Source organism: Bombyx mandarina, chromosome 20 (assembly GCF_030267445.1).
Source record: "Bombyx mandarina strain Sakado chromosome 20, ASM3026744v2".
In the NCBI taxonomy this organism is placed as follows: domain Eukaryota; kingdom Metazoa; phylum Arthropoda; class Insecta; order Lepidoptera; family Bombycidae; genus Bombyx; species Bombyx mandarina.
In genome coordinates this window covers 4,142,495-4,154,631 of record NC_143226.1, presented here as the reverse complement: position 1 = coordinate 4,154,631, position 12,137 = coordinate 4,142,495, and positions in this window count along the sequence as shown.

The following is a 12,137-nucleotide window of genomic DNA, read 5'->3' as shown; positions in this document are numbered from 1 at the left end:
ACCAAATGCAGAAATCATCCGGTCAACACACTGTTTTTGTGTTAAACCACTTCGAAAGTCATAATAAATCATCGCTCTTGAATTTTCTCGAGTCAATTCCATTTTCTCAACGACGAAACAAGTTTGACAAGACCGAGAATCTTTTTTTAAATAAATAAATGGTATTCGATTTTTAAAACCAAGGTGTTTTCAATTAAAAAGATTTTAATATGACGGGAACAGTGGAAATATTCCATTCCCGATACTTTTAGTGCAGCCCTGTTCAGACTTCGATGTCGGAGATTTTATGGGGTTAAAATACAATCAATTTCATCGACAAATCAGCCATTAAATATTTTTTTATCCAACTATTAAAAAATGGCAGCCCTTTAAAAACTTTTGTAAAAAAAAAAAAAAACAATGTGCTAACCTATCCGTTTTTTATTTATTTAGAATAATACAGGACATTTGCCAAAAATGCACATTAAAATCTTATCTCTAAACTAGATAGTTTAGGAGCTATGACTGTATAAACAGAGCCACTTCAAAAGCATGTTTTTCCTGAGAAATTAAATAAAAAATAATTTATAATTATTGATAGGATTGCATTTAATTTGGCAAAAAACTTACAGAAACTGTTCGAAGTGACCTCCTCGCCTCTGCAGACATGCTGTTGCTCTTATTGCGACATGTTGCATAGAGCGCTGGATCATCGCCCTGTCTTCTTTTAATTAATTCCCTGTTCGAATGATGTTTGCGATTAACTCTTCTCTTGTATTAGACACGTTTACGTGTACTTTTTGTTTCATTGTGCCCCACAGAAAAAAATCGAGGGGCTTTAAATCCGGCGAGCGTGGCGGCCATGCGATTGTTCCACCGCGCCCAACCCACGGCGAATACTGCGCGTTTAAATGATTTCGCACAAGTAGTGCAAAATGTGCGAGAGCACCATCCAGTTGCAGAATCATTCTGTTTCTGTAGGCCAATGGTAACTCTAATAGAGCATCAAAAAAGTCCGTTTCCAGGAAATTCAGGAACCTTGGACCATTCATTGTTTCTGGTAAAATGATTGGTCCAACAAGGACATCGTTAATCAGTCCTGTCCAAACATTGACCGAAAATTGGTGCTGAAAAGAACTTGGTCGGATTGCATGTGGATTTTCTTGAAGCCACAGATGTTCATTGCGGTGGTTCGTATACCCGATCTTGTGAAAGTGGCCTCATCGGTCTACATAATTCTTTTTAAAAAATTTGGATTAGATCGCGTTTTTCTTAAAATCCACGAACAAAAAACTTCTCTTTTTGTATAGTCAGGTTCCAGTATTTCTTGTACCCTACGAAAATGGTAAGGATGCAGTCCTTCTCTTTTGAAAACTCTCCACATCGTCCATTTAGTTAAATTTAGCCGGCTGGCTATGAGCCTGATGCTCAGGCTAGGGTCTTGTGTAATTAGTCGCAATATTTTTTTGCTCATCTTGCGGCGACAAAACACGAGTACGTTCGTTAGCGCGTCTTATTCCATTTTCGGCAAGTCGCAAATGAATTCTAATGAAAGTGCGAGCATTCGCCTAGTGGGATATCTGCGTGCATATTCTGTAACAGCTTTATTTGCATTTCCGTTACACAATCCATACACAAAATGGATGTCAGCGATGTGCTGGTTTGAGTACTCGTTCATTGTAATGCACGACAATCAATAGTTAGTCCAAAAACAAAATGGACAGATTGGTCCGGCGTGCTGTCCATGGAATTCGCAACATCCGTCCCCAACACTACATTTCAAAAGCGTCGATCTTTGCTCTCTCACTTCGTCTTATCGTTCAGGATTCGGCGACATAAAGAAAAATTGAGAAGACCAATGTACGTACCAGCCTCACTTTGGTTTTGCGGGATATATTGCGGTCTTTCCATATCCTAGTGAGCTTAGTTATAGCTCCTTTCGACATTTGGGTTCTTCTAGCTATCTCCTTTTCGCTGCCACCCTCGCCACAAAGAAGAGAGCCAAGATAAACGAACTGGTCTACAAATTCCAAGTCATGCAGTTCATTAGAGCGAATAAGCATACCGGGTCTGTCCACCATCAATACCTTGGTCTTCACCTTATTAATGGTTAGGCCAACTTATTCACTTTCCTGCGCCACTCTAGTAAAGAGTTGGGCTAGTTCTTGCTCGGATGATGCGAACAGTGTGGTGTCATCTGCATAACGGAGGTTGCTGATTTTCCTGCCGCCAATGGATACGCCACCCTCCCAGCCATCCAGACTCGTCTCATAATGTATTCCCCGTTTATGTTGTATATTACATTCTAGAGATTTTCAAATACCAAAGCATTCTCCAGAAAACACCGTTGTTTCGGGGGGTAGTTTTATTTTTTAGTGAATATTATATTGCTGATGATAAACAGCTACTCCAACTGTGCCAAAGAATGCGTGTTTAGACGCATCAGAGTAGATATTAGTGCCAGTCTGCCCAATCTCTATCCATTACAAATTTTATATCAGTGTTACGTTTTGGTTGTTCTTCAAGATTTCAAAATTAAAATTAATTTTAGGAACATTGACAAGTGCTTCGTAGCTGACGGAAAAAATAGGGAGAAACTGTGAGCGATGAGTAGGAGCTTGTAATGAAATAAATAACTAAGCACGATGGAGCTTTATGGGACCAATACGAAGAACATTCAACTTTTACTGACATTTTTTGTAGTTTGTGATAGAGATAGATTTATCACATAAAAACTCGAAAATCAAATAATACAATACAAGCTACTTGGTTATTAGAGACAGCTAATAGTTTACATTCTAATTTTAACTTGCGAGAAATTTCTTTTTCTGTTTGGTGTTTGGTTAAGTTTACTTTTAATTCATCTGTTGAGATAGAGGTGTTTTTGTACTGATGACAGAGGTCACATTGATCTTTTTTTGGTATAGAAATCCTATTTTCAAATTAGTGTTAACAATATCACTGTTAACACTAATTTGAAAATTGGATAGGACTGTCTTATTGTTTGTACTCTAACATTATAATTATTAGGCACTTCATTCAACACACAGCTTAAACATTTTTGCAAAAGATAAAGAACGATCTAAATAATTTTACGCGTACGTTTTCTTACGTAATGAGACTCGACAGGTGTAAGGCTACGTGCGCACAGACAGGTGGCTTGCTTAGCGCCTAGAGCTTAGTGACTTATAATCTAGTTACTGCTAGGATACAAGGTGGCCGCACTGAGATGTGGTCTGCGTGGTGGGTTGCTAGGTGCCTTGGTCATTTGCTTGTAGGCATGTTGATAAGATGTCGCTTTCAGAAATAGCTCTTCATCTTTATCTTTTATCCGTCATGTTGGGTTAACGGCATAAATAAGTCACGTTCAAGTCATGGTGAGTTTAATGTTCTGTATAAACAATTGCGTAAATTTGATGAAAAATTTTACGAATATCTGCGTATGACCAGAGAAACATTAGATTTACTTCTCTATAAGGTTCAAGGAAAATTAACTCATTTAGATACCCATTTTAGAAAAAGCATATCAGCCGAAGAACGACTAGTCGTTACATTGAGGTAAGTGGATCTTTAAAGACTTACATAATATTATATTTATTTATTTAAAAAACAATTCTTCCTTGAATTATTTGTAATTGTTTGTCCCCGCGCCTAGGGGGCGCGCGGGGTATGTGGGACTTGACGATCTGCAAGGTGTTGGGAGTAAAACGCGGGCCCAAGGATGTTTTCAGGGCCCTACCCACTAAACGACTCCCCTGCACTCTTCGCCCGAGCGTCCGATACCTTCCGAGGTCAGAACCCGAATGAGAGAAGGAGGCTACCGCGGTCAGCACTACAACCAGACGGCAGCTCACCCCAAGGACGCCCGGCCGATGGAGCCTTCGAGGCGAATTGAAAGCTCTGAAAGGTCGGCCGTCTCGGTACGGCAGCCCGTCAGGCCGCCCAGACGGTACTGCTAGTGTCTCGGAATACCCTGCTGGACCAGAACCAGCCTGCCGGGTCGGGACGCGATACACCGCCAACCAGTTGCTCTATTAACCGGGGGAAGCCGCCACCTACAGGGACCGGGATTTGCAGGCGTAATCCCTCCGGCCCTCGGCTCGACGGCGACGGATCGGCGCGGAAAGGAAAGAGCACTAACTTTTTTGATTCTTTTGCCCTTATGTATGTGATTTGTTGACCATTTTTATTTCCAATCAAGACACTTCTGCAAATTTTTTAATTTTTTACAACATATTTCAAACATTCGGTAAGAACCCAGTCACACACATATGTCCTTTGCCCAGCGTCCTGACTTTCATTAATATCTTCAGATAAATTTTCTCTTAAGTGATGATCTCTGGTTCTTTAGATGCGGTCAGATTATGTTTTTCTGTAAAAAAAAAATCTAAAGTTTGTAAACAATCATTTTTATCCGCTTCGCAATTGGCATGGGTTGAGTGGGTAGAGTTATAGCTATTTAATAACAAGGTCTTAAAAGCACCTTCAAAAGCTACACAATTTGGGGCACCATCACATTTCTTGCTCCGAAACTTCTAACATTACCAAAAAAGTTTTCGACTGGGTCCTGATTAAAGTGTCTAGTTAACATACAGTCAAAAGAATATTTTTGGGATATAATTTTCCAGAGAGATTGCATACCCTCGATTGTCTTTACAATTTTTTTACAATTATAACGTTATAACAAACTTAATAGACTTTAAGGTTTTTATGGATTTTTGCCAAAGCTGATGATGGGGTGAAAATCTTTTAACAGGCCCTTTATGTACTTTTCCATTGGGTACATGAAAAGTGTTAGTTAACATTTAAGCTGTCAAATAATTTATCAATTAATAAAACAATTGGAATTACATCCCTGCATTCCTGTGGCAAATTTCCTCTGGTTGTTAAATGCTCAGTGGCTACGGCCACACTAACTGAACAGTTGCATTGCTGCCTTCATGCACATCGTTTTTTATTTTATCATGATTAACATGCTCCTCTGTTAATATTTCTGAAGACATCTTAACCCTCCATAGGATTTGTCAGCCTCATACAGCATTTGGAAATATTCCCACCTCACTTTTTTAATTTTGCCTTCATGTTCATTGTCTTTATAATACATATAAAATAGTATTTATGGTGTTCCATAAAGAAAAGACGAAATTGCGTTTCTCGGAAAAAAAGACAAGTTTTTTAGTTACAAATTTTCACTGTATCTTGTACAAAAACGTTTATAGCAAACAATACTCACCTGAAAAAACAACAAGAAACAACATTTAATGCCCTTTAATTATTTAATTATTATTTCAATAATTCCTTATCAAACACAAAACTTTCTTTCACAACGTTCATTTAACCGAAAAATATTTAAAGGCTAACCTCTAAACAATTGTCAATTGCCATATGACAGAGTGACAGCTGAGGGTTTATATCTAGTCTTGCCATAAATACTGAGATAAAGGAAAAAAAATTCTATTGCAAATAACATTTATTACTTTTACAGTGTGTTAGTTTAATACATCAATATAAAACAATTTAAAGTATAAAAAGCTTATTCGAAGTGGCCTCCATTGGCTGCAATACAGTCCTTTAAACGTTGAGGCCAGTTATCAATAGAAGCACGCACTCTTTCCATGGGAAAAATTTTCACTGCCAATCGTACGGATTGCTTTAGGGACTCCAAATTATCATGGTGTTTAGAGCAAGCCGTACTCTCTAAAACTGACCATAAATCATAGTCCAGCGGATTAAGATCGGGACTAGACGACGGCCAGTCTTCAGCTCTGATGAAGTCCGAAACGTTCGTTTCCAATCAAGACTGCGTAGACCGAGCTTTATGACCTGGCGCCGAGTCGTCATTTTTGAGTTTTGAAGTCATCATGGCCTAAAGGATAAGACGTCCGGTGCATTCGTATGACGCGATGCACCGGTGTTCGAATCCGGCAGGCGGGTACCATTTTTTGTAATGAAATATGTACTCAACAAATGTTCACGACTGACTTCCACGGTGAAGGAATAACATCGTGTAATAAAAACCAAACCCGCAAAATTATAATTTGCGTAATCACTGGTGGTAGAACCTCTTGGGAGTCCGCACGGGTAGGTACCACCGCCCGGCCTATTTCTGCCGTGAAGCAGTAATGCGTTTCGGTTCGAAGGGTGGGGTAGCCGTTGTAACTATAGTGAGACCTTAGAAATTATATCTCGAGGTGGGGGGCGCATTTACGTTGTAGATGTCTATGGGCTCCAGTAACCACTTAACATCAGGTGGGCTGTGAGCTCGTCCATCCATCTAAGCAATAAAAAAAAAAAGTCTTGCTGGAAGGACCATTCTTGATTCGACGCAATTCTGCGCGTGCGGGCCCTCTCCGATGAAGCCGTATCCCGGGGCGGGGTGGCGATGGCGTTATCCTTAGATGTAAGGAACGCCTTCAACACCCTGCCCTGGTCGGTGATCGCGGGGGCGCTGGAGTATCACGGCGTCCCCGCATACCTCCGCCGACTGATCGGCTCCTACCTCGAGGGCAGGTCGATCCAGTGCATCGGACACGGTGGGGCGATATACCGCTTCCCCGTCGAGCGCGGTGTTCCGCAGGGGTCCGTCCTGGGCCCCCTGCTGTGGAACATCGGCTACGACTGGGTCCTGCGGGGCGTCATTCGGGGACCCCTCCCCGGGCTCAGCGTAATTTGTTACGCTGACGACACGTTGGTCGTAGCTCCGGGGAGGGACTACCGGGAGTCTGCCCGTCTGGCGTGCGCAGGCGTGGCACACGTCGTCACCAGGATCCGACGGTTGGGGCTCGAGGTGGCGCTCGACAAAACCCAGGCCCTGCTTTTTCACGGGCCGGGACGAGCGCCGCCTCTGGGTGCCCACCTCGTGATCGGAGGCGTCCGCGTCGGGGTCGGGGTGACCGGTCTTCGGTACCTCGGCCTCGAACTGGACGGTCGGTGGAGCTTCCGCGCTCACTTCGAAAAATTGGGCCCTCGGCTGATGGCAACGGCCGGCTCTTTGAGCCGGCTCCTTCCAAACGTCGGGGGTCCCGATCAGGTGGCGCGCCGCCTCTACATGGGGGTGGTGCGGTCGATGGCACTATACGGCGCGCCCGTATGGTGCCACGCCCTGACCCGCCAGAACGTCGCCGCGCTGCGACGTCCGCAGCGCGCGATCGCGGTCAGGGCGATCCGAGGATACCGCACCGTCTCCTTCGAGGCGGCGTGCTTGCTCGCCGGGGCGCCACCCTGGGACCTGAAGGCGGAGGCGCTCGCTGCCGATTACCGGTGGCGTAGCGACCTTCGCTCTAGGGGGGAAGGGCGCCCCGGCGAAGGAGTAGTTCGAGCGCGGAGGCTCCAATCTCGGCGGTCCGTGCTGGAGGCGTGGTCTCGCCGCTTGGCGGACCCGTCGGCCGGCCTCCGTACCGTCGAGGCGGTCCGTCCGGTCCTCGCGGACTGGGTGGGCCGCGACCGCGGATGCCTCACCTTCCGGCTGACGCAGATGTTGACCGGCCATGGGTGTTTTGGCCGGTACCTCTTTAAGATAGCCGGAAGGGAACCGACGGCGCAGTGCCACCACTGCGCGGACCGCGACGAGGAAGACACAGCGGAACACACGCTGGCGCGTTGCTCTGGATTCGACGAGCAACGCGCCGCCCTCGTCGCGGTCATTGGAGAGGACCTCTCGCTGCCGCGCGTCGTGGCTACGATGCTCGGCAGCGACGCGTCCTGGAAGGCGATGCTCGACTTCTGCGAGTCCACCATCTCGCAGAAGGAGGCGGCGGAGCGAGAGAGGGAGAGCTCTTCCCTTTCCGCACCGATCCGTCGCCGTCGAGCCGGGGGCCGGAGGCGGGAATACGCCCGTACGTCCCGGCCCCTGTAGGTGGCGGCCTCCCCCCGGTGAAGGTCAAGGGGCGACCTGAGGGGGTGAGGCCGCGCGGCGCGCTACCAGCACTCTAGCGCGCTGCCGTGGAGTGAATAGAGCGACCGGTCGACGGTGTATCGCGTCCCGACCCGGCAGGCTGGTTCTGGTCCAGCGGGGTATTCCGGGACACCAGCGGCACCGTCTGGGCGGCCCGACGGGCTGCCGTACCGAGACGGCCGACGTTTCAGAGCCTTCGATTCGCCTCGAAGGCTCCGTCGGCTGGGCGTCCTTGGGGTGAGCCGCGCCGTCTGGTTGTAGTGTTGACCGCGGTAGCCCCCCTACCTCATCCGGGTTCTGACCTCGGAGGGGATCGGACGTCGGGTGTAAGAGTGCAGGGGAGTCGTTTAGTGGGTGGGTCCTAAAATCCTTGGGCCCGCGGTCTGCTCACAACACCATGCAGATCGTTGAGTCTCACATACCCCGCGCGCCCCTTTTGCGCGGGGACCTCGTAGGAGGTTCGGCCCTCTACCCGAAAAAAAAAAAAAAAAAAAAAAAAAAAAAGGACCATTCTTGATTATTGAACATGATGTTGTTAAGGGGCTTCACTACCTTCTCAAGAATGGTATCTTGATACACTTGTGCCGATGTTTTGATATCTTTTTCACAAAAGTATGGCTCTGTCACTCCTTCATAGCTAATACCCCACCAAACCATCACTGAAGTCGGATAGTGCCCACGTTGCACTCTGTCGACTAATAATTGGGAAGCTTCCTTAGAGCTTTGAGCATAAATACGGTCATTTTGTTTGTTTGTTAAAATGTTGCTTAATTGTAAAAAAAATCTTATCCGTAAATAATTTTTTTCTATGTAGATAGCACTTTTTCTTCTAATAGAAATCTCCTGCCAGACGTTTTTTTGACATCGTGCGAAACTGCATATTAGTAAAAATCTTTGCAGGCAGAGTCATATTTTTGACAATTCTTTTAAATGCAAATTCGTCAGTCATCTTTTTCTGAATTTATCTTCTCTTTTTCGAAGAGTTTTCACTCTTTTCCTTAATTGTTTGATTAGCCTTTGGTACATATTATATTTTCGCAAGGATAAACGATTGTTCTGTTTCATTGTATCTTGAAGTAAAAAAAAAAAAGATATTAATACTGAGAATGTATAATAACTCTATATACCTAAGAATACCTAAGGAGAATGTGTAATAACTTTAAAATTTGTGATTAAAATTTGTTTCTTCATGGACCCCAGCTTACAGTTGTAAAACCTACATCAATTATGCCTGTCTCATGGTCCGTGAAATCCCAGGATATATTTCTGGATCTGGCAGTATTGTTGAGCTTTTCTGTTTAAATATTCTCTGTGGCAGCACAGAATCTGGCAATGTGCCAGGTAAATGACGACAGGCTCGCCGCCTATTACTTGGAGCAAAAACATACTTGGCGGGATCACATGAAAGGAACTAAAAATAATGGTTATCTTGAGTACTTTGAGCTCTTTTCAGCTGAAGGTTTGTACCTTTCTGTGAAGCCCAATAAAATGAAATTGTAAATTTGTCTTCAATTCAAAGGAAATATTGCGCAAAGTAGCAGTTCTTGGATTTTATGTTGTCATTATAAATTATTTTTGTAAATATTGTTGATGTAAGTATTAATTTGCAGTTCGTTTATGCAGAATTGGCTCTTTGTGCAATACTTGTTCGCATAAAGCTTTTCCTGGATTTTTTTTCATTTTTATAAATTGTTTTAGATGTCGCATTGTTGCTTCAACCTCATCGCTACTCCATTTGTTATGAGTTTTCTTTCGTCTTATTGGTTTTGGTACAGTCATCAAATTCATCGGTAAGTAATTCTGTTTTCTTTTTTGAATACTTTGTGCGTTTGAGTGCAATGCCAAAGTAACAATGGTCAAATGACTTCGGTAATTTTATTAGTCGGACAGCGCTTCTTGCGAGGTGTTGTAAGCCTGGGTACAAGAGTCGTGTGATGGACAAGAGGTCGCTGATGTTGACGCTTCTGGGATCTGTATTTCCAACGCAGAACTTCCTTTAATTTTTTTTAATTCATTTTGATACTCCTGTTTTTTTCACAAATTCTTTTAAGAACATTGTCGATCAGAATAATGTAAGATTTGTTCTTCTTTTCCCCACAACTGTAACGTTTCCGCAGTGTGTAGCAACAATGTCTCTACGTTGCATTTGACGTTCATTTTAATTTTTAATGTTGGACTGGGTATCGATCCTGCGGCGATTAAGTGTTCCTACGACGTTTGTCCGTCTACTCTTTCAAAAACTTGCCAAGTCTACGGAGTTATAAAAATTGTCCATGTATAAAAAATGGCCTTTATCTAGGTAACCTTCTGACAACTTCAGTACAACTTTGGAAATTACAGTTTGTTCTGCATTTAGACTTTTTCCCCCATGTATTACAAAATTTAATAGGTTACCTGTTTCTGCTTCACACAGCACATATGTTTTAATACCAAATCTTGGTGCTTTTGTCCCTATACACTGTATCCAAGATATATGCCCTTTCCATAACAAAAGAGACTCATCTATGCTAATGGCTTTGCGGGGGAGATATATTTCAGTGAAATTTTTATTACAGTGCTCGACGATTGGAACTATGTTATATATTTTTCGCTCCCACCCGTGAATAGAGTCTATGAGATATTCATTGTCAGTGAAGTGTAAAAAACCTAGTTGTAAAAGAAATTTATTTTTACTCATAATTTTTCTAAAGCATGGCATACCTACTTCTCCTGTCGTCCAATATTTATCGAGCCTCTCTCTGTTACATACTGACATGTAAATTAATATAGAGAAAAATTTATATAACTCTTCTAACATAGTCTCATCGCAATCGTAAAGACGCGATCCACTAGTGATGCTTTCTTCATTTGCACCAGCTACAATTTGCCAAGCATATTTATTAGTTTCATCTACTATCATTTTAATTATTTGTCGATCCACAAATAGCTTTAAATATATTTACGAGGGAAGTTTCCTGAATGGTGGGGCCAGATTGCTCTTTATAAGACTTCAACACCAGTGAACTCGTCAAAATGTTCGTATCAAGTTCATGGCACCCTTTCAGTAATTTAACATCAGGCACTATTTCTTCTTCCCTAGACTTCCTCCCCCTCTAAAATCCGACGTAGATCGATATCATCATAGTCTTCCCATTCATCAATTTCGCTACCCGAATATACCGCTCAGGCTTCAGCTAATGAAGACGGTAAAATATCCATCATCACGCATCTAGATTAAAAGGAAAAATTTATGGGTTATTTTAATATTTAAAAACTGTTAACAATTGACTAACCGAAGTGAAAGGTGAATCCTCTTTTTCATTAATGTCTAGCCTTCTGGGCTCTAACTCCTCATTTACTGAATTTCGCAGAACCAAAAACAAGATTGATTCGGAATGGAATTCTATTTCGGCAAAATATAATACAATAATAACATAAAAATATTGAATTGTTTACAAATTTGTGTTTAAAACAAATAAATAAGTAGAATTTAGCGTTGGGTTTTATATAAAAAAACATATTTAATAAGTTCAAGCCACTGACTATACGGCGTACAATTGGCATGCATCACTCGGGTAATGGTCGTAAATAGCAAACATACAGCTTGGACACCAAAATAGTTTCGTATTAAACAGTGCTATTTACGAGGGCGGCACTGAAAATTTCGGGAATTAACGAAGTGACACAACATTACTATTTAAACATGTATTTATTGCTTTTCGAAGTATTCTCCGAGAAATTTGACACATTTTTCCATACGATGGAACCAATCATTGAAGCAACGATTCCATTCGGATGTTGGGGTCTCCAAAATGGCCGTTTTGTAGGCGTCCACAGCTTCTTCAGGTGATGAAAATCTCTGTCCACGCAATTTATTCTTTATTTTAGGGAAAGTATAGAAATCATTAGGGCTTAGGTCGGGGCTGTACGGCGGCTGGTCTAATAATTCTATGTTTTCTTGCTCTAAAAACTCTTTTGTTCTGTGCGCGGTGTGAGAACTCGCATTGTCGTGATGGAGGATGATGCGGCGGTTGCAGTTCTTTTTACGGAGTTCAGAAACGACCTGTAGCAAACAAATGCTAGCATACCATTCTGCATTAACCGTTCTTTGTCCCTCAAGAGGAATAGTCGTAACATGGCCGGTTTTGGAGACAAACGTGGCCACCATTTTTTTTGCAACACTCCGTGAACGAACAATTTTTGTTGGCTTTAACTCATTTTCGAACACCCAAACTCGTGACTGGTTTTTTGTTTCGGGTTCGTACGCGTATATCCAGGATTCGTC